General features: G+C 39.3%; 1 long non-coding RNA gene across 1 annotated transcript; it reads right to left on the reverse strand.

Moving 5' to 3' along the window:
- Positions 1-1,390: 1,390 nt before the first annotated feature.
- Positions 1,391-21,819, reverse strand: LOC119617093. The gene is made up of 2 exons (XR_005233275.1): positions 21,498-21,819; positions 1,391-2,017 (listed from the first exon to the last, which is right to left on the reverse strand). It is a non-coding gene; the product is annotated as an uncharacterized LOC119617093 (long non-coding RNA).
- Between the last annotated feature and the right edge of the window lie 211 nt (positions 21,820-22,030).

Genomic DNA, 22,030 nt, shown 5'->3' on the forward strand with positions numbered 1-22,030 from the left:
TTCTTTACTGTCAGAATGCGCCTGCAGGTGAGCCGACGTGGTCCGGAGGACGCTGCAGCGTGACGCACAGCACACGGCCGTTCGGTGCCGAACTCCTTTCTGTGTTCGCACATAAATGAAGGCAGTAAAAGCAGGGAAATATATATAAAATCGGAACAATGTAGGTTCTGTAGGTTCAGCTTTAGGAGAAAAAGGCTGAATTTCAGCCCATAAATCAAGCCCGCTCTCACCTTTTGATGAGAGCGCAGATATGTTTTTTTTTGCAGCGTCACTTATTTTATATATAAATTAGTAACTGCACAAGATATAATAAATACCATAGGCTGGTCTGTACCTGTTAAAACTCCTAAAGAGAAAATACATCACAATATGTTCACTGAATTCACCCAAACGTCGAGCTTTTTAAAATCGCAAATGTGAAAAATATAAATTACCTATAAATATGGATTTTTTTATTACAAATTTAAAAAGACATATGCTAAAATTCTGATTTTATATAAATAGAGTTTTAAAATTTAATCCTGAATTGTTTGGATGAAGAAAATAGGCCGAAGAAGGCCAAATCGGAGGGAAATGGTGCAGCGAGTGTTTCGTTGTGCGCAAAATAAGACAGGGCCCGAACGAGTTTTAGAAAAAAAAAGAAACTATTCAGCAGTCTTTTTATTTTAAATTGCAAACTGCGTGGTCATTTAACGTCAATCAAACATTAAAAGCGAGTTTTGACGCATTTAAACTATTTAAGAGGTGAAAGAAGGCGCGTTGTTTCCGTTGGATCGGCTCGCAGAAAACATATAATTCGCAATTTAAAACAAATAAGTAAAAAAAATCTATATAGAAAGAGAGAAAGGCTTAAATGTAAAAACGGTTTCAGATATTTCCACGGCCTATGTTTAAAATATATATTACAAAAAAGAAGATGAAGTCTAAATAGATTTTTGTTGTTGCGCCTCCTGAGATGGAGGCTCCGGGACGCTGCGGTGATTTTCTACTAATAAGAAATGTCTCATTTAGGCTTCCTTCTGAATTCTGTCGCTTTAAAGCAGCAAACTGAGTCTGAAGGCCGACAAAAATAAAACCCAGTGGAAATATTTCTTCTAATAACTTTCGAAAACGGGAGGGAGAGAATAAAATCCTGCCAGTGACTGCAGTTAGATTCTCCGTTCTTTAAGCCGGTGTTTGCGGTGAATCCGCAGATAATCTGTGTGATCAGGCCTCCTCCTCCTCCTCTTCCTCCCAGCAGCTCAGAGGCCAGCAGGCCCCGCAGAGCTGACGGCTGGACTTCTACAGCAATGTGGAAAATATTCAGCACTGATCAAAAAACATTAAATATGCAGCATAATGTTAAAGTTATGATTGTAATAACAATATAAAAAAACAACTCAAGACAAAACCGATTTAAACTTTTATTTCCAACATATGCACACATGACAGCAAAATCTTCTAAAATGGTGTCTAGCATTTACCTCTTTAGGTGGTCAAATTGACATTTTAAGCAAACATGCCATCTGTAAGAATCTTCCTGCAGTTTATGATGGTGTTATTTGTTTTTAACTCTGTGAGAGTGGTCAGCTTTGCTTCAGCAGCACGGTCAATACTGGAGACTTCGGCTAGTCTTAACTCCAATATTTACGTGCTGCTACAGTAAGGCGACCGGCGGATCGGAGGGAAACGAGCCCTAGCAGTGTTGACAAAGGCTGTGGGTTAAAAGGCAGCCGGAGGACCTGTAGGGGAGAGCCGTGTTGTAGAATCAGGCGTTCCTGCGGCAGCACAGTATGGCCTGCATCTCAGAGTAACCCACAAACCATTCCGTGCTGCTACAGCACCACCTGAGCTGGGGGCACGCTCCCTCCCGATGCTCGCGGCTCTTCGTCCTCGTTCTGGCACGTTCTCCCCTCGTCGTCTGAGGTTCTAATCAGATGGACGACAGACTAATATTTGGCTACCTAACGATGAGCTGCGGGATCTAATTCTGTTCTTCCACCCACTTCCTGAGCAGGCATGCAGGCAGGGTCGCCATCTGAAACACAGAAAGGGGGGGGGGGATGCAGATTAATTTAACTCAGATCAGTCTAAGCTGTACATGAAAAACACCATTCTGTAAAAAGAAAAAAATTTTCTGCAAACTCTCAGTGGCTCTGCATCGGTTTGGCTTTGATGTTGGCTGATGGGGCTCGGTGTCCCAGAGCTGCTGGAGGAGGATGAGGTCAGGGCTTCCCACAAGAATGAATGTTACTTAATGCAGAAAGGCACTGACATGGTGAAACCCAGAGGGCGGTTTTTTAAAACTCTTCCCACAACATTAGAAGATGTGTCGACAAGGATCGTCACACGGTGGAACATTTGTTTGTTTGTTTTTAAAACCCAGCAGCTCTGAGGTTGTGATGGTACACCGGCCAGACCGAGTCAAACGGCTCTTCAGATTATTTATCTAAAAAAAGTCAAATGCCGATTATGTAGTTAACTTTAGATGAAATGGCACGACTCCTTCTAAAGTTTGGCTAAACGCAGAACTTCTGAAATACGGCTCCAAATAAAACCACGGACTCAATGAGGTCCTAATTTTACAAAACTAATAAAAACTGGCTTGCTTCAACTACACACTAAAAGCTTTTTTTTTTGCATAAATATTTGTCACATGCACAAATTCTTCACAAAGTAAGCACTTCTGTCAGCTGTGCAGATAGTTGAGAGGACGAATGCAGTATCTCATGAAGTGTTACTAAAGTAATGACAAAAACTGCTCACAGGAAGAGGAAGGAAAAAAGGGGCATACATTTAAAATTGTTTTTTTTTGCAGTTTAAATAAGTACAGTAGAAATATACCCTAATCCTTACATCAAATGCTGTCTAATAAGTGACTCAGAATGTGAAGGAAAGTATATTTTTGAATCAATCCTCCCACTAAAGTGTCTTCCAGTTGTAAGAGACTGTCAGCTGCAAAATGTTTTCAGATTTTCAAAGACATATTTCAAAAATACACGAAGCTGGAACATTCTCCTCCGTTAATGTAGCTTTGCTTGTTAACAAAGCTGCTAAACTTTATCCTGGAATAATCCCAGTGGAGATGGGAAGTGCTGATTGTGTTGCCACTAGAGGTCTCAATGGACCTGTGATTATGGCCCAACTCTGAAATGGACCTGACAGGCAAAACCTAATAAGAGACACAACGTACTGAAATCTAAAAATGCACCGACGAAGTCACGCAGGTCTTTCTTTCCTCTCCGCGCAAAAAAAAAAAAAAACAAACTCCAGCACACTTCAGGTGATGGATATAAAAAGCCATTTGATTCAGTCGCTTATAAACACTTACTCACTTTTCTTCTGCTACTTCCTCACTAATATTTCTCAGGGTTTTATCATGAAGACACGAGTGAGGATGATTGCAATAAAAGGAGAGCATCATTAACAACAAAAAGAAGGCAAGGCTGCTTAAAGTCACTGCTTTAATCAGCGCCACCCACTGTTCGACAATTTCGCAAATGTTTATAAAGAATAATCAGTTCAGAAATAAAAAAAAACCACAATTATCTAAATTCTCCATTTTTACACGTTTCCTTCTCAAATATTAAAACATAAAATGCTGTGCCTGTAAATTAAATTACTGGATGTAAAAGTCTTGTGAAGGTCAGATGTGTGTGTGTGTGTGTGTTAATCTGAGTTACAGATGACCAAACTGGTGAGTTGTTACACACAAACTGAAACCTCTGAAATTATAATATGCATCAGTGAAACTCATGTCCTTTATAACCACATGATAAACATTTGTAGGGTAAAAAATTATTTTTAATGGCAATCAGTGTTTAAAGGAACTCAACAAATATGCGATTAAAGTTAACTGTTTTTGAAATTTAACTCTGAGTGTTAGTAAAACTAGCAAACAAGCTTTCTCTGATAACAGACAACAGTGACTTTGTCTGAAATTTGTTAGATAAAAACAGCGGTGTTCCAGTTTGAAAATCCAGACACTGGCAGGAGGGTGGGAAGACTGAGGAGAGCAGTATCTGATTAACCAGCCTTGTGTTGCAGATGTCAACAACAAACCATCGAACTTCCTCAAAAAAACCACCTCATGACTGCCTAGATCTACAAATTAAAGATCCAGCAAAACAAAAGCATACTTTGTATTATCTTCTGCTGTACTCTGAGTAACAAATTATTCATAGAAATATACAAATATTGTTACTAAAGACCAACAGTGGCTGCAGTTCAGATCACACAAGCAGGACACTTTGCTCGGTTAAACATCTGCTCCCTTATCAAGCAGATTTGAAGGTTTTCTTTGTAAACTCGACATTTTAAAATACATAAAAATCACACGTGTGCATGTTTTTAACTCTTCCAAGGAAAAACAAGACTTTAAAAAGGGCTCCAGAAAGCTGAAGGTAGACGGGTGTGCTCAATAATAAAATATAATAAACAAATTAAATAAAGGCGTTTTCTGATTAACAAATTGTAGATTGGGCCAACATCCATCATTGTAATCAGTAATGTGTGATTTTGATTAAACTTGCAATGAAGCAAGTGTTTTACCATGTTTATTTTTAAAAGTAATAATAAGCAAACCAGGTAAGTTGCATCATTTTCTTTGAAGCTAATAATTCTTTCACAAGTCTAGCTGCGAACTGTTCTCAGCAGTGCCTCTAACCTCTCTCCATTTTCTCCCTCTCCTTTAAGGAAGCATGCCCGGACATGTCACCTTCACTGCTCAGCCTTTTTAACCGTTCCTGACACTTGCTCCCCATACAATGACCTCAAAGGAGTCACCTGACCCCGGGGTTGAAAGGTCAAGTAACCTCACGCACCCTGCCGGGTTCGGGACGTGGACATGACAGCCCATCACCACCCCGGATCAAGTGGTCTGGGTTGGCCTTTTCTGGTCCGTCCTACAGTCTTCTGTTTGGACAAGCACAGTTTAAAGAGACTTACAGCCTAAACTGTGGAGACAATTAAAAAAAAAAATTAAAAAAAGTTATCACAAGTGCTGTCATAAAAAGATCCATGCTAAAATAATTACTGACAAACACAATTTAAAACCTATAATATTAAAAAAATGCAACAATTTTCCTTTTATCTTAGAATTAAAACATCATTTTACAACTCCATCACATTTTAAAAGGGAGCCAGATTAACACCAGCCGTTAGGAAAACTAAATTATTGTTGTAGTGATTTTAACTAAACAGGCACATTTGGTTTTTTTTAATTATGCTGCAACTTTTAGGATTACTAAATAAATAATTCCTTTAACAAAAGAAGCAATATTTACACTGTGTGAAATCCTTGCAACACCTCTGTCTGACAGCAGCTTTTACACTAAGGAAGTAATCATTTGTACTAAAACCTCCATACATGTAATAATAATAAATATTTCAAGGAAGTGGCAGGGAGTGTAGGAGTAAAACAATACAGGTGAGGAGGAGTTTCGCTTTAGGTAGAAAGTGATGCAACCAATGAGAAAGGGCTTTGTTCTGCACAAACACACTAACGGTATGTGCTAATCCAAGAAAAGCCTGTTACATTTGCACATCCAACAAAACACAGAGTGACGGGGATTCCCTGGAAGCTCACATCTTGTCACATTATACCATAGACACAACACAATAAAGTCAATCCACTGGACAACAGGGACAGCTATGGGAGTGATCTTTACGTGAGTGGTAATTTTATTTAATGTAAGGTGTACCTGGAGCACTTCTTCATATTTTTACAAACTAATTTTTTTTTTGGTGGAATGCCAGACAAATAAAAGTCAAGAAACAGTGAATTAAAAGTGTGATAGCAGTCAGTGTCTGAAAGCAATCAGGTGTCACTCAAAGTGTAAGTCTGAACCACAGCATCAGGACTCACAGCAGTGTGTTTTATCTAAATACACGACTTATTTCCACAATGTTTCTGAGAAAATAAAATTAATCCAAACAGTAAATAGCTGAATCTGCTCACATGGCGCAAAACCTTTTTTTTCCCAGAGCTACAGCTAACCGGAAATTAATTTTAATTTTTTTTAAGGTGATTTATGACTTTATTTGAACCCTATGAAGTGTCCTTTTACTCTATAAAACAAAACGGTCATAAACAGGATGCTGACAATGCAGAAAAATGATGCAATATCAAACTTATGACCAGGAAACTTGACTTACACTTGACCAATCTGGGATTACTCACAAAAAATAACTTTAAAGTTGACTGCCACCCCCCCACACACTTTTTTTTATTGCTGTGACTCAATAATTACAAAAACAACATCAGCAAATTTGAAACAGAGATCCAAGTGAGTATGTTGTATGTGCACACTTCTGTATGTAAAAGAGGCAGAAGAGGAAGCAAGACAAAAAGTGTGAGCTGAATCCCACAGCAGTTCACTTGTGCAGCAACTGCACAAACACACAAAACTTTACTTTTAATTTAAATTTTAACATCACTTGGACTTAGAATGTTAAAACTAAATATAACTATTCGCCAGACTTGATTTTTTGAGTCTTTTTTTTTGTTTTACTGAAATGAGGCTTTCTATACACTTGAACATTTCAAGTGTCAGCTGCTATTATACAAAACTTATATAAAAATATTTGTGTCATGACTCTAGTGTGTTTAGCTAAATAAACACAAGTATTTATAAGGTTGCTCTATTTTTTTTCCTGTGCTTTAATCGCTTACTAGCAACTGTAAAGCTATAAAGTGACAAATACAGATCAGCACTTTAACAATAAATACAACAATATTTTTTTTTACTGCTGGAGAAAAGAAATCTAACTTTTATAGGAAACTAAAAGCACTGCAGAAAAAAAATACATCTAAGCACAAAAAAGTGCTTTCTGCTTATTACACCAAAGTAAAAAATAGCCATAAAATAAGAAAAAAAAATTAGAAAATTGCCTTTTGTGTATATATATAAATTTTTATGTAAAAAGTCATTCCAGTCTAATTAGTCATCTTATCATTTCTGCCAAACCCTTAATTGAAAAAAGTTAATGTTAAAAAATAAATAAATAAAAAAACTATGTGTGTGATTAAGGGGAATGCTTTAGCTGTGTTAAAATCTCACCATCAACAGAGTTTTAATTTTTTATTTTACTACCTGACATTTAATTAATAAACACTGAACTCACCAGCACAGCTACAGCTCAAGTCTTTCTAAAAGTCCACCAGAAGTCTAAGTAGCACTAAATCTGGTGGTGGAGAAAAGCAACACACGAATGCTGCTTTGACCTTTAAAACACTTAAAACATACCAGCCTAAGTCCATCAATGCTCACAACAAATGTCCAAGCTGTGGGTGGGTCATGTCATTGTCCTATTTTCAACACAACACATAAACTCAAACACCCAGAATGTTTGCATCTGCAACAGTTTGCCTCCCTGAGTATTAATAATAATAATAACAGTAAATAAATTAGCAAAAAATACAGCATTTTTTAAAAAAGGTGCAACTCTTTGTACATCCTACTTATCTGAAACTAGCTGACTTTAAAAATAAATTATTATTAAAAAATATATATATTAAAAAAAATAAAGCCAACACAAAACATGCTTGTAAAAAGCATCCAGGGAGCTGTCACACTCATTTGTTGCATTTCTGCCTCTATCTTTACACACACACTATATCAGCCTGAATCTTTCCAGGTTTAAACACATTATGGGGGAGAGAAAAAATATATAAAAAATATAAAACGTGACAGAAGCTGCCATTTCCCTTTTCCACTGATTGCACCAAGTTCAAACTTTAAGCTGGCCACTGTTCAAATACATTTGAATTGTGTTTGTAAAACAAATAAATAAATAAATAAATGACTGGCCATTTTGACAGCTTGTTTTAGGCTGCTGACACAAAACTGAAACCAAAGCCAACACAAGGTCCTCTAAAATAAAATTTAAAAAAATATTTAAAAAGAAAAAAAAACTGCACCTATCTAAACAAATTTGAATACTACAAAGTTTGTGCTGAGAAGTGCAGAAAAGAAGGTAGAGACTGGGTGGTGGGGTGGGCGGGTGGTGTTCCTCTGCAGGCTGGATACAACACATGTGAGTAAATACAAGAAGAGAGGCACAGTTTTACCAGGAAATGGAGGTGGGAGTCCATTTTGCCAGAGGGGTCTGAGAAGACAGAATGATGAGTCACAGAATGTCATGCTAAAAAGTCTGAAACAGCACAACAATGCTCTGTCAGGACGGAAGAGGGGACAAATACCACAGAGAGAAGGAAAACATAAACATGTAGCATCTAAAGCAGATTAATAGGTTACACTGGGGGGCATGGGAGGGAATAAACGCTGCTAGCATTATTATTTATACATATTTAAAACAGAAATGTACTTGCACCCACCTCGTCTGTTTAGGTGTGTTAGCTACAAGGAATAAAGAGAGTGAATATTAATCTTTCCTTCTTTTTCTTTTTATTTAAGTTAAGTTGATGAGAACAAAACTCCTTGCTTGACATCACATGCAGTCAAGTTATATAAAATACTAGCATAAAGCACTGAAGCTGAGGCGAAAAAAAAAGAGCCACTAATTTATTGAAATCCAGCAATCAGTAATGCTGCCTGAAGTGAACAACAAAAAGGCACCATCTCAAACATGTGTATTTCATCCTTTTTTCTCTCCCCTTTTTCTATTTTTTAAAAATAGGCTGACACTGATGCAACATCTTCAGTGTGTTTTTTTGACTGTACACAAATGTTCCTAATTATTTCTAAATTTTTCTAACGCATTAGAGCAAGCTGTCTTTTCTTTCAAGTCTTTAATGACAATGTGGTTACACATTGACACACTGTCAGCCCATCAGAGGGACTCTTTCAGCATGTAGTATAATAGACAGATAGTATTACTCAAGTTCACCTCCAACATTGTCTTTACTTTGCACCATTCTGTTAAAGAGCCAAGCGTGGTGACCTCAGCAGCTCATTGTCACTATAAATAATTTTATAGGAGGATTTTCAAATGGGTGGATTTGAGATATAAGCAGAGGAAGTTGATAGAACTTTACCAATAAAGCAAAATGAGAGCTTCCATTTCAAGTTTTACCCACATTTCACACCACGTGAGGTGTATTTTTCCCCCTGAAGGTGAAAATCAAAACGTTGCAAGTTATGAACAGCAACTTTCGGCGCTTTTTTAACTCTTGTCCCACATTTTTAAGTTTTCATGGAAGCCACACACACACACCAGACAGAACTAATTTCCTTTTATTGTACCTCCTTGCTCTGCTGTGTGTGTGTGTGTTCAAGAAAGTCTTTCCGTCGCATCAGATTAGTTCATTTCTCTCTCACCTAAATGCCCACGGAGATAACCAAAAAATCTTACTATATGAGCCGAGCAGTTTCACAATGAATGTGCCGCCCTATTTCAGAAACAACTAGAAATGCAATTCCAGTGAAAACAACAACGCTGTTTAGCAATATTGCCACTCAAGCCCCGTGGAACTAATTGAAATAATAGCAGAACTCGTTAACTTAAGGCTGGAAAGTGTATTATGAAATACAAAATCTAGAAAAGTGCTATTAGTGATCACACACTCAGATGTGATGGGCCTTAAAGGAGGAGGAGGGGGGAGGAAGCAGATCAAGAGGAGACACAGGCAGCTGCATTGAGAGCCCTTTTTTTTTTAAATCTGATGTTGAATTTTTCAAATTAACACAAACCGAGATATGCAACTATGAAAACCCTAATTTATTTGAACAATTATGAGACTGTAAAAGATAGAAAGGCCTCACATTATGTAACACGGACCTCTACTTACAAGGAAGTAAAAGGGGCGGGTTTAGACATCGAATATATGAAAGCCCATTTTTTTCCTCTCGTTTCCAGCATTAGTCGAGCGATTTTTAAAAAGATTTTAAATAAAAATGACATAAACCTACACAGGACGCCTCATAGAGAGCCATTAATCAGTCGACATCAGGTCCATTTTGTCCCCCTTCGTCAGTAAAGAGTTTATATTCCCCTTGATTCAAAATTATTCGGTGTTCAGGACAGAGATCATCGACGCTAATGTGATGAAAGGGAGGCAAAAAATGTCATCGCAGCAGGACAAGTGCAGCACCAAAAAATCCGATTCTCACCCCCGTCACCTGAACTTAACACAACTTTCTGACATGACAGCTATTTATTTAGCGTTTAAGACAGCTATTAAAGTCGAACCATGACAAGTTGCTGCCAGTGAAAGCTGTCACCTGGCAAAGAGCCACCACCTAACGCATTTTCGTCTCGAACCAAATGAAGAAAAAGAGGCTACAACACGATAAAAATGAACACATCTGGCTCCAGTCGTCGTGATAATAACATACTAGCTGCTCCGTGTGACCTTAACGCGAATTTTTACAAACCCGATAAGAAAACGAAAGCTGCTCAATTTTTATTAACGTTTGACTTTAAGGTGCAATAATGACACTCACCGGGCGTTTTAGCTCTTATTATAATAATAATGATAATTATTTAAAAAATAATAATAAACGCATGCAACAACACGTTTTTTTTTTATCTCACCAGTCCGGACAAAATGTCTGCCCCTTTCCTAACAAGGTCGTTAAATTGAAGTTAATACAAAAAGCCCGGTGTCCGTCCCGGTTTTGATTTTTTTTCCTCCTCCTAAGCCAGTGTAAGTGCCGTGTGCATTTGTTGACACTGCCGACTGAACCTGGCTGCTTCTGCACCTCCCGCTCAAAACTGCGCTCCAGTGAGCGCAGAATAAACAGCCCATCACAGCCCAACTTTCATCAATAATATCAAAGTGAAGTTTCCCTCTCGGTGCGGTGTTTTTTTTTTTTGCCCACCCCCCTCAGTCTCCGCATCTGGCCGGTGCTTTTTATTTTCTTTTTTTTAATTATTTTTCGAATGAGTCTCCCTCGCCCATTGAATAAAAACGAGCCGCTGTGTGAGCGCATTTTTCCCCCTACCGTTACAAGCGCAGCAAAGTCAGAAATCCCTCTCTCTCTCTCTCTCTCTTTCTCTCTCTATGTGAGTGTGTGTGTGTGTGTGTGTGTGTGTTAGCACGCTAAGTTAGCCTGCTAGCTGCTCGGAGGAGCGCAGGCTGCCAACCAACGCTGGCCAAACGGCTAACGTCTCCCCGCCACGGTCGGTCTCTCTCTCTCTCCCATGTTTTCCGCCTATTCGGTCCGTTCGAACAGTCCGAATAAAGCACATTTCCATACATGTGAATGCAATTACCTGCGTTTCCGCCGAAATAAATCGATTCCCTCTCGCTTACAAAAAAAAAAACAAGCGCAGTTTGGTTTTCTCCGCTTGGCTTCTTCCCCCCCTCGTCTCAGCGACAGCTCTCTGTATTCGCAGCATCCTCTCCCCGCAGCTGTTGAGGCAATCGCTGCTTACTCGAAAATGGCGCCGAAAGATACACTCCTCATTCAAATTCGATAGAGCCTCCCATTTTTCCTATTGGCTGAAAGCGAAACTGTTTCCGCGCCGCTGATTGGTCGATGAAAATGCACTCTCGACTGATCTCACAGCTCACCGCAGCGGTCGACCGACCGAGAGACAAGTTAACTCCATGAGTTCCGCACTGACTTTTGCAGCGAAAACTGATGTGAAAATCTTTACTTTTGAACTTCTTTATTTATTTAAACAGACCTTTGGTGTTAAATCTCTATTAACCAGTAATGTCGCTAAAAAAAAACAACTCTGGCAGAAGGAGAGAGAGGGAAAATCTAAAGTGTGATCACATCGATGTTTGTGGCCTTATTAGGACACGCCAGCCAAAACTAATCCATGGCTCTTCTATATATTAAAGGGATAGTTCGGCTAGTTTGAGGTGCAGTTCTGTTTACAAGTCATAAACAATCATCATCTTACCTGTCGTGGATGGCTCCCTGAATGGTCTGAGTTTGGAGAAATGGAGTTTGACTCTGACTCGATTAACTAGTCTGAGGTAGGTCAAGACCAGAATTGACTGCTGCTTTCTTAAAACAACTCAAAACAAAAACAAACAAAGAAACAAAAAACAACTCATAGTGGTTCATGCAAAGTTCATTTTTCAGCCCTTTACATCATCATGAATTTTGCATTACATGATTATACCTACATAAATATAATATTTGGCATGAAGTCTCCCAGGCTGCACTGGAGGTGATACAGCTTGCTGCTAATTAAACTAGCAAATAACACCAGACTTCTATGTAATTAACCATGTAATGTGAAACCAACAGTGGTGTAAAGGCTTATAAATTAGCACTCAGATAAACTGCTATAAAATGTTCGAGACTGGAGTTGTTTTAAAACAACAAGTTTTGGTCTTGGCTGTTAGCACGTCAGTTTGATCAGAATTAGACTCTAGTCCTCCAAACTCAGGTCATTCAAAGAACTGTCTACAACAGGTACCATATTAATGTTTCAGCAGAACCCCACTTCAAACAATGCCATTATTATTCCATCAAATTAATTTACCTGGTGTTATCTAAAACATTGGGAGCTCTATGTGGTTGTACTTTATGTTCAATTTTAAGACTTCCGTATTGTCTGAATGACCCACAAGAAAACAGCAGTGAGTGGTATTTATCCTCAGGGTTACACTACACTGTGCAAGATGACAGCAATTACTCATCTGCCTGCCTCTGCACTTTCATTCACTGATTAATAATATCTGTCATTACTATTGCAAGTGTGCAAGAGAACTTATGTCAAAATATGCAAACATGAAAAGGCTATTTCCAGCCAACACACATGGCCTTCAGACATTATCAAAGGCTTTGCAGCTGCATCGGAAGGATTTTAATAAATTGAGGCAGAACACATTGCAATCGTCTTGCCATTTTCAACATGACTCCTAATAATGTCCCTCTTAAATGTGCCCCGTCTGGCAGCAACCTCCATTCATCATAGTGGGATTAGCCTTGGAGTGACGAGCCTAACGAAGACGAGCAAGTCAAATAAAACGCATTATTGCAGCAGTTAGATGTCATATAATATCTAGTATACAATAAATGTACCATAAGACCAACATGTAAAAGTCATAAAGCCATGGAGACGGGAGCTGATTTATGTAAGGGAGCAAAAGACAAAAAAAGAAAGCAAAGTCAGTGAGGTATGGAATAGTAAACACGAGCTCAGGCAGCAGTTCTCCCTCTCAGTCATACTTTGAAGTTCTGTTTTTTTTCCCCCCCACAGTTTGAATGAGGACATCACTTTATTATCTTAAATTGCACTGACATCATATTGCCCTCTCTGGTTTCAATTAACTTTCATTTTCAGCTGCATCTTTTTCTCTCTTTTTTTTTATTTTTTTTTGGTATTGATTTGCTATTCATACTAAATATTAACTCCAGTGAGGACTTGGGTGTAACTTAGGCGAGCACATTCTACAAGTAAATTATGGCACAACCAATTTGTTCTGGTTCAAGATGAGATTGTTGCAACACTGTGCAAATTTGCAGACCATACAGGTTGGGCTATGCCGCAGCTACCCTGCAGTTGTCGTGTTCAATGTATCTGAGGCAAGATAAACAGCAGCTCCATCCCGAAGCACACTTAATAATGCGTAACATTTATCTAATATTTTGTCCTCTTTGCAACAGGAAAAGAATTAAAAGCCATCAGTTTTAACATGTGGCTGCAAACTTTTAAACATATATTTTGCCAAGTGTTTTTTTAATTTATTTTTTTTCGACACCAATGTGTTTAATGCTTCTCATGAATATTTTTACAGCACAAACATCGCGCTTTCTACTTTTGGAGTACAAAAGCAGACGGGGAAGAGCAAGGGCGCCCACTGTATATGCATTCTGGTGTAGCGTGGACAATAGGGCGGAGAGGGGAAAAAAAAAAAAACACACTTGTTTACAGATAAACTGGTTTGGACAGGAAGCCAGTAAGGAGGAGCTCTGTGTTGTTAAACAGGCATGTGGAGAGGCAGAGATGAGCCAGCAAAAACACGACCGTGACCACGGGAAGACTATCACGCCGTATTCCTAGACATGCCACCCACACTAATGCACGTAATGCACTCATGCAACACTTTGCAGATAAGTAATAAGAGGAACATCTTTTTTCTTCGTATGCTTATCGGTGACTTGAGCAGCAGTTGGAAGTTTGTTTGGTTTCACTATGACCAAAAAAAAAGTACTTATCAGTCTGTATCAGCAGTGCCAAAACAGTAGTATACAGTTCATCCTGCATTGTGTCAGCGTCACATGAGCACACACTGCCTTCCATTAGGCAGGAGATCCTTATGACTCACGAAAACACAAGTCACATGTTACTACACAAATGAACCATGCTACTCAGGCGCTGCTAACCACAGCAGCTTTGCTTTTTCTTTTTTTTTTTTTTTTTTTTTTTTTGTGCAGGCCTAAATGAAATCACATCATAATGCATCTCTTCATTGGGGTGGCTCGAGTGGACCTCACCCTTGTCTTTTTGGTTAGGCCAGCTGAACAAGAGCCGTAGTGTCATGTGTCATGGCCCAGTCCCGGCTGAAAAAGTTGCCAGACCGGGGTAGTTTTAGCCCGGCGTGATTCGATTTCACGATTTCACGTTATGGCTGCCTTCAATTCTTTTGGTTCACTCTGCTCAAAAAAAAAAAAAAAAAAAAAATGCATCTCACAGTATCAGCAGACACGATCCAGAAAAACATGGAGGAAATTTCCGGCCTGCATATTGCCTGCTGCCTTTTATGCCAAAGTGTTAAACTAAGATCATCTTATATTGACAAATGACAAAGTTATTCCTGTTTTGGTCAAATATTGACAATATGTGTAACTCTATATGCATCATGATATACGAGATGTGTTAGATAATATATAGAGGATGAGTCTCAGATTCTACTAGATCAAATTTTAGCAAATTTTTTGTGTATTTGACTAATTTATAGACATTTTTGTGTTGCCTAAGGTTGATTAGCTTTGGTGGTTGTCTTAAATCGGATTGACTACAGAAGTTAATCAGCTGTAGATGTACATCCAATGATTACATTCCGAGAGTTTCATTAAAACGCTACAAACAAACGCACACACAGACAGAGCGAAAAACATTATCACCTTTGCTTTTGGCTGCGAACGATAATAAGCGCAAAGAAATCCTCCTTTACGAAGATGAAAATAGACTAAAAATGGGACTGAGTCTCCCACCACAGAGGGCAAACAGTCTGCAGTTCTCATGTCAATTTACAGCAACAACATCAGGTGATTCTACTAGGAGTTTGTTTTTGTGGGTGTACATATTCTTAGCTCTTTATGCCACATGATAAAAAAAACAAAAACAAAACAACACCCATCAAAAATAAACAGGGTGTGAAACGTTCTTTTTCTCCACGCAAAAGTGAAATTGGGATCAATTCCAGCATTTTCTTTTATTGGTTTTTCTTCCGTTGACTTTAATAAAGTCAAAATGTGAGGCAAAAATAAATCATTTCTCGCTGCCGCTTGTCGACAAAGTGGAGCAGCAGCAGAAGCCGGGAGAAACTTTGCTTTTTAATCTGTTTGGTTTAGTGAATGTCAACCCGTGTAAGAGTTCGGAGAGTTCGACGCCACTCAGCAAAAGACAAATCCTTCTGAACTCCACGCTGAAACAAAGTATAAAAGTCTATGAGCTTACTGTATTAACGCAGACTATTCCCTCGTCTTGGTCTCTAGAGGACACAATGAGCCCCACAGAGAACTCCATACTACAGAGGCTCTCCATTGATGTCTTCTTGGCGCCCCTCCCCCCTCTCAGACATCTGTAGCAGCTGCCCCCTTGTGCTCTTGTCAGCAGGGCAGAGTGTGTGTGTGTGTGTGTGTACCGGCTGAGGTGGGGTTGACTGGGAGGTTAGTGTAGGGCGTGTTGTGACACCTCCCCCTTTGGAGGGGTCCAGCCCGCACACTTGTGGGACATCACATTTATCAATGGCTAATAGTCACTAGCAGGTCATCCTGAAAACACAACAGAGACCTCTGACCTCTTTTTAGCACAAAGGCTGCGAGGTGGCCACATTAAACCACGGGCACTTCAAAAAAAAAAGTGCAAATACAACGTTTGCACCTGTAAAATTTCAGTGGGAAAAATAATTTTTTTTATTTTCATAGCCCGCCGTCACATGTTTTTGCCTATGTAGGAATGTGTGTGTTTTTAACGATATGAAAGTACCTCATGAACCGCTGGATGGATTTTAAGGAAACTCTCAAAAAGTAACCACTGAATGAACATCTACAACTGCTTAACTTTTGGTGCCAACTCCATTCAATATGGCTGCCACATCTAAGCAAACTTAGCAAATAGAAAAAATGGCTATAACTCAGTCAGTTGTACAGATATTTAGCTAAGACTTGCCGTGGTTGTAGCTGAGAGTCCTTCATAGCACATACTCTGACTACTCACCTGGGATCTGTTTCTAAAACTTTTCCATTAACTATTGGAGTCAGTGTGTCTGTCTGTTAGCAAAATATCTCAAGAAACACTGGACAAACTATAATAAAACACTCTGAAAGTCATCATTGGGTGTAAATCTACAACTGATTCCCGTTTAGAGTCAACTCAGTTGAAGATAGCCACCACAGCCAGCTGACCTTAGGAAACCCAAAACTTGCTATAGCTCAATTAAAAAAACATTGAGGTAAAGTCTGGTGTGGCAGTAGCTGACAGTCATTTACAACACAGTCTCTGAGGGCCACCACATCTTGCAAGCTCTCACAATATTGGATGAGATCGTGCACTTTGCTCAAATCGACCATAACTTGATCTCGTCTCAGCATAAGAAACCTCTGGTATAAAACACAGAGGATGATACGCATTCCTTCAAGGAATGGTAGGTCTTTAATTAATTAAATTGCTTAAATTAAAAAATGGAGGGAGATGGGAGGGGGGGGGGGGTGTACAGACCTTTATTATGAAATGTCCGCTGAACTCCATCACATGCTTGGTCTGCGAGTTCGGATGTTACAGTACAAGAAGTCTGTTTGGCCTCCACAATCTTACACACATTCTCACGCAGAGTAATTAATTTAAGTGGGCATAAGTCACACTGGAAGCCATGACTACATAACTAATAGGGAACAAACTAAAGAGTGGAAAAACTCTACTAGCTATAAAGGTAACATTGGCAGAGGGGGGAAAGGTTAAGGCAAAACCCTAAAAAAAAAAAAAAAAATTGGGTTTAGGATTTCTTCTGAGGAACAATGGCTGTTGCAGCAGCTGTGTAATCCGCGAAACCAGCAGATTGTCCAAAGCAGCTTCCTTTCAATCCAAGCTGTGGTTTTCTAATTAATATTTTTTTTATAGATTTATCAGAGAACAGTTAATTTTCACACTAAATGGGGAGTCAGGTGGCAGAAGATGCATGATGCATGAATGTTTTGCATCCAAGGTTAACCATCTACTGCTCGTGAAGTTTGTGTGTGTGTTTAAGATAGATCTTTTGTGATATATGCAAATCTCCCTACAAAACACAATTCTTGTTGCTTCCTGTTCTGGTAGTACTTTCTTTCTTTCTTATCTTGAGTGAACTGTCCACACCCCTCTGTATTTTTTTTCTTTATTAAGGCAGGCTGCTAAAAGGGATTACACAGAGGGCTAAACACAAACCAGATCTAATTCCAAAACCAAAAGAGTTACCTTGAAAAATCTGTTTTTTGAAGGCCAACACACTCACACTCTCAGATGACTAATAATATTCAGTGCCTATGGACGAACGAATTTGCAACTTCATCAAAATAGTAAATGTCAAACATTTAGTTGTAATCTGAAGCTCCTTTCTCCGAAGGCCTTTGCAAGAAGTATATATACAAAAAAGCCTCAGAAAATGATCCACAACGAGGCCAAGGCTTTTTGTAAATTAAAAGCCTAGCATTCCCTAAAAGAATGCAGATCACCCACCGCCATCTTGTCGTGTTTTAGATCAAGATCCTCTCATGTATAGAAATTATGTTATTTTGGCTAAACTTTGAAAATAACATTGTGCATTATCTTGTGTATTATTGCAATATTTCACTTGACCTGTTAGCACTTGAACTATGAGTTGTAAATGACTCTCAGCTTCTACCACACCAAATTTTACCTCAATAGCTGTAAAACCCATTGAGTTATAGTCATTTTTGTGGATGCTATGATTGATTAGCTGTGGTTGCCATCTTTAGTTTAGTCGACTCCAAACATTAATCAGTTGTAGTTGTACAACTAAGAGTTAATTTCTGAGAGTTTCATTAAAATCTGTCAGGTTGTTTATGAAATATTTTGTTAACAGACAAACAGGGCTAACTCCAGCAGTTAATGCCAAGGTTTTAAGCAGATGCTGTGAAATGTGTTGTGTTCAAAATATGTATTGCGAATCACTCTTGGCTACTACCACACTAAATTTTGGCTCTATATCTGTAAAACTAGCTGTGTTATAGCTCCTTTTGTGTTTTGTAAGGTTAGTTGGAGGTGGCAGCCATCTTGAATTTGGATGAGTATAAAAGTTAATCAGTTGTAGATGTACACATAATAATTATTTTCTGAAAGGTTTCTTTAAAATTCATTTTTTGGTTCATGAGAGATTTTGCTAACAGTACAGAGAACGTGACACACACACACACAGGCAAAATTTAAACAGCCTAAAGCTGAGTTTAAGCAGAGGGATGCAATATTTTTACGTTTAAAGACCACCAGTAAAGCCTCTAGCAAAGGACTGAATTGTAGCAAGAAATTATGAACATATTTATACACCAAAACTACATAAATCTTTGCATTTAGAAAAAGTTATCCTTTTTTTTTTATAGTGCTCACCAACTGCTTGACCCAGAAATATATTCTGTAGGTAAATTTTTCATTTGAGCAATTCCTGACACATTCAGATACACATATAAAACAATAAAAGAAGTTTTATTTGTAATTTTAGATACCTAATTTTCAAATGATTGACAATAAAATGACTAAAACAAACCGGCTATGTCCTCACATTAGATCTGATAAACAATTTTTGTAGATCATAGTCATATCAGAACCTATGACTCAGTTTGAGACAGCACATGTATATTAGTTTTAAGGTCATGCAATAATAACAATAATGTTCAAAATAATATTAATAATCTGGTCTTGGTTTTATGAAGAAAAAAAAAAGAAAAAGAAAATATGACCACACTGGAAAGTCACTACAACTGTTGTTTTTTTACACTGAGGAGAAAAAACATATATTTTATGATTGATTGGGTTATTCTTATCATTATTATTCAGAGACTAATTTAAATCATAAAGAGTAGAGCAAAAAATATAATAAATGCTTTGGCTAACACTTCAAATTCTGCCTAATTTACAGGACTTTCTTTAAAGCACCTCGCACTGTAGCGGTTCTATAAAAAGGTTTCTTTCACGTAGAAAGCTGTACTCTTAGTTACGTTTGGACCACTCGTGTCACTGACACTACCACTAATAAAAACATTGGAGTTTTGTCAAATAGAGGACACTGACTTTGCCTAATACGAATTTTGCAAAACAGAGATTTTCACACGTTGGGCCACTGTGAACAATGACTGAAAATCAAAGAACCTTTGAGCCAAAAGTAATGAGTCATATTATAGTGCGGCATCACACCGATAACAAAATGAAATTATGTTACCACTTAAGTTTAATTGCACCTCATTAAACAAACAAAAAACAAACAACAAATACAAACTCCAGCTGGAGACGCTTCATGATTACCATGTGTCAGGGAAAATGTTTTTGGATAGATGCGGCTTTGCAGATCTCTTGGTCTTCACTGTGACAGCGCTGGACAAACGCGCAGTGTGGACGGGCCTATTTACAACGGCCGTGTCTCCTTCTCTCTGCCACGGGAGGCTGAGAAACCGATAGTAAATTAAAGGAGTACACGTCGTTCGCCAGTTTCCAGGCCAAAATTTTAAACGAAGAGCTTGTCAATGCTGGGAGTATGTGTTAGGGATGGCTTTCAGCTCTACGACAACAAATCTTACCTCCATATCCGAGAAAGTGACTGAGTTAGTCACTTTTTTGTCAGTTAGCTGTGGCGGCCATTTCTTACAGAGTTGACACCAAAAGGTAATCAGTTGTAGACGTTTATCCACTGATTACTTCCTAAGAGTTTTATTCAAATTTGTTCAGTGTTTTAAGAGTTATTTTGCTAACAGACAGACCAACAAGCACACACACAAAAGAACTTACATTATCACCTGTACAGTATGGCAGAGGGTGATAATAAAATTGGTGCTAATACGGCTGAAGGTTACATTCATCAGAAAACATACATATGTCAAAAATAGCATATAAGCCTACTAATAGGTTGTGTTGTATTATATTTTTGGGAAGTAGCGGCTGAGGAACAATATGTAAAGTAGTAATGCTAATCAAATATCAACCTCACAACTTATTATTTTAGTACTGGAAGTGAAAATGTTCAAATGACATATTTTTAGTGACAGTTTTTTTTTTTTTTTAAATGTTGACTTACCCTGCTGGTAATGTAATAACACCATTACTACACCAAACAGTTCTAGTGTCAGATATAAGTGAGTAGAAACGCAGAATTTGGTAAAACCTCAGATTTTAGCCTCCAAAGTCAACACTGGTGTGTTCATTGTCCCGTTTCTGGACTACAAACTGAGAGAGTTCCTGCGGAAGTCCCTCCCTCCCCGGGCCGCTGCTGTGTCCCGATGATGTAACCACTTTCCAAATATAGCGTGTTGCTGATGGCCGAGCCGCGCCCCCATTGGCCGGCGCCGCTGTCAGTCGCGGTGACGTCACGGCGGTCGTGTTATTATTGTAAACAGCCCGCCTGCTCCTCCACCGACGCTCTGTGCCGAGCCGACTACTCCATCCAGTCCTTTGTTCGTGCGGTACAAGAAAAAAAAAAACACCGACGCGACAAAAAGCCCAGCGACCCGTCCGAAACGAACCGAACCGAGCCGAACGTGGAGCCTCGAGGCGAAGTTGCACGCTTCGTGTGAAAATCACGACGTCCTCGCGCGTTTTTTTTTTTTTTTTAGCGAATTTAGCGCGCGGCGGCTTTGTTGTAGGCACGTTTGTTGATCAATCACCGGGACGTTCTCACAACCGGCGAGCGGCCAACCGAGGGCTGCAGCGTTTACTACAACAATGACGAGCTGGTGGCCAGGCTCCGCTGAGCACTTGACAGAGCGCGGGGCGCGCTTCTCGAAAAAAGAGAAAAAAAGTGCTTGTGTTTTTAGCACGTAAACTGCCTCACACTTGCCTGCAACTCCGAGGTGTTTCGGCTCAAGTCACTTTAGTCTCCCCGCCGCTGTCAGTCGCTCCTGAATGTCGCAAAACAAAACAAAAAAAACCACCCTCAAAGTTCTCATTTGGAAAACCCGCGTGCACACAATGGACGCGGCAGTCATACATCGGCCTGGAACTTATATTCCACCGCGTCGGTTCGACAGCACAAAGGGACTTCACTTATAGTGTCGCAGACAGTCGACCAGAATGACTTTTTTATTATCTTTACGGTAACAAAAAAAAGACATACGGTAGCAAATAATAATAATTAAAAAAAAACTCAAATAAGGCGCGCGGACACACGGCTGTGCAAAAAAAAAAAAGTTGAAACCACTCAAAGTGTGTTTAATTGTACTCACTCTGTTCCGGAGTTGTTATCATCTGTGTGTGTCGCTGCCAGCCAGCCAGGCAGCCAGCCGGGTCCCCACCGGTGACACCCTTTTCTTCATTTCCATTCTAGGCAAGTTGACAACAAGCTGCCATTCTCCGACTCTATGTGTGTGTGTGTGTGTGCGCGCGCGCGCGTGTCTGTGTGTGTGCAGTTTCAGCGAAGCTTCAAGGAAGTTGTTTCTTTTGTTCCAGTATTTTTGGTTGCGTCAATGTTGCGAAAAGAGGAGGAGGGGGTGGAGAGGCGGAGCGGTGGAGCCACACAGAGAGAGAGAGAGAGAGAGAGAGAGACATTCAATAGCACTCATAGGCGTTCACTTTTCTCTTTTTCTATTTTCACCTCGTCTTAAAAGAGAGAGAGAGAGAGAGAGCGAGGGAGAGAGAGAGAGAAAACAAGAGCGGCCAACACGCCTATCAACTCTCACTGTAGTTTCCCGGAGAGCTCAGGCAGGGCGGGAACCAGATGCTCACCACCAGCGAGGAGCAGGAGCGGACGCGCCGGCGT

This window comes from Kryptolebias marmoratus, linkage group LG6 (assembly GCF_001649575.2).
Source record: "Kryptolebias marmoratus isolate JLee-2015 linkage group LG6, ASM164957v2, whole genome shotgun sequence".
In the NCBI taxonomy this organism is placed as follows: Eukaryota; Metazoa; Chordata; class Actinopteri; order Cyprinodontiformes; family Rivulidae; genus Kryptolebias; species Kryptolebias marmoratus.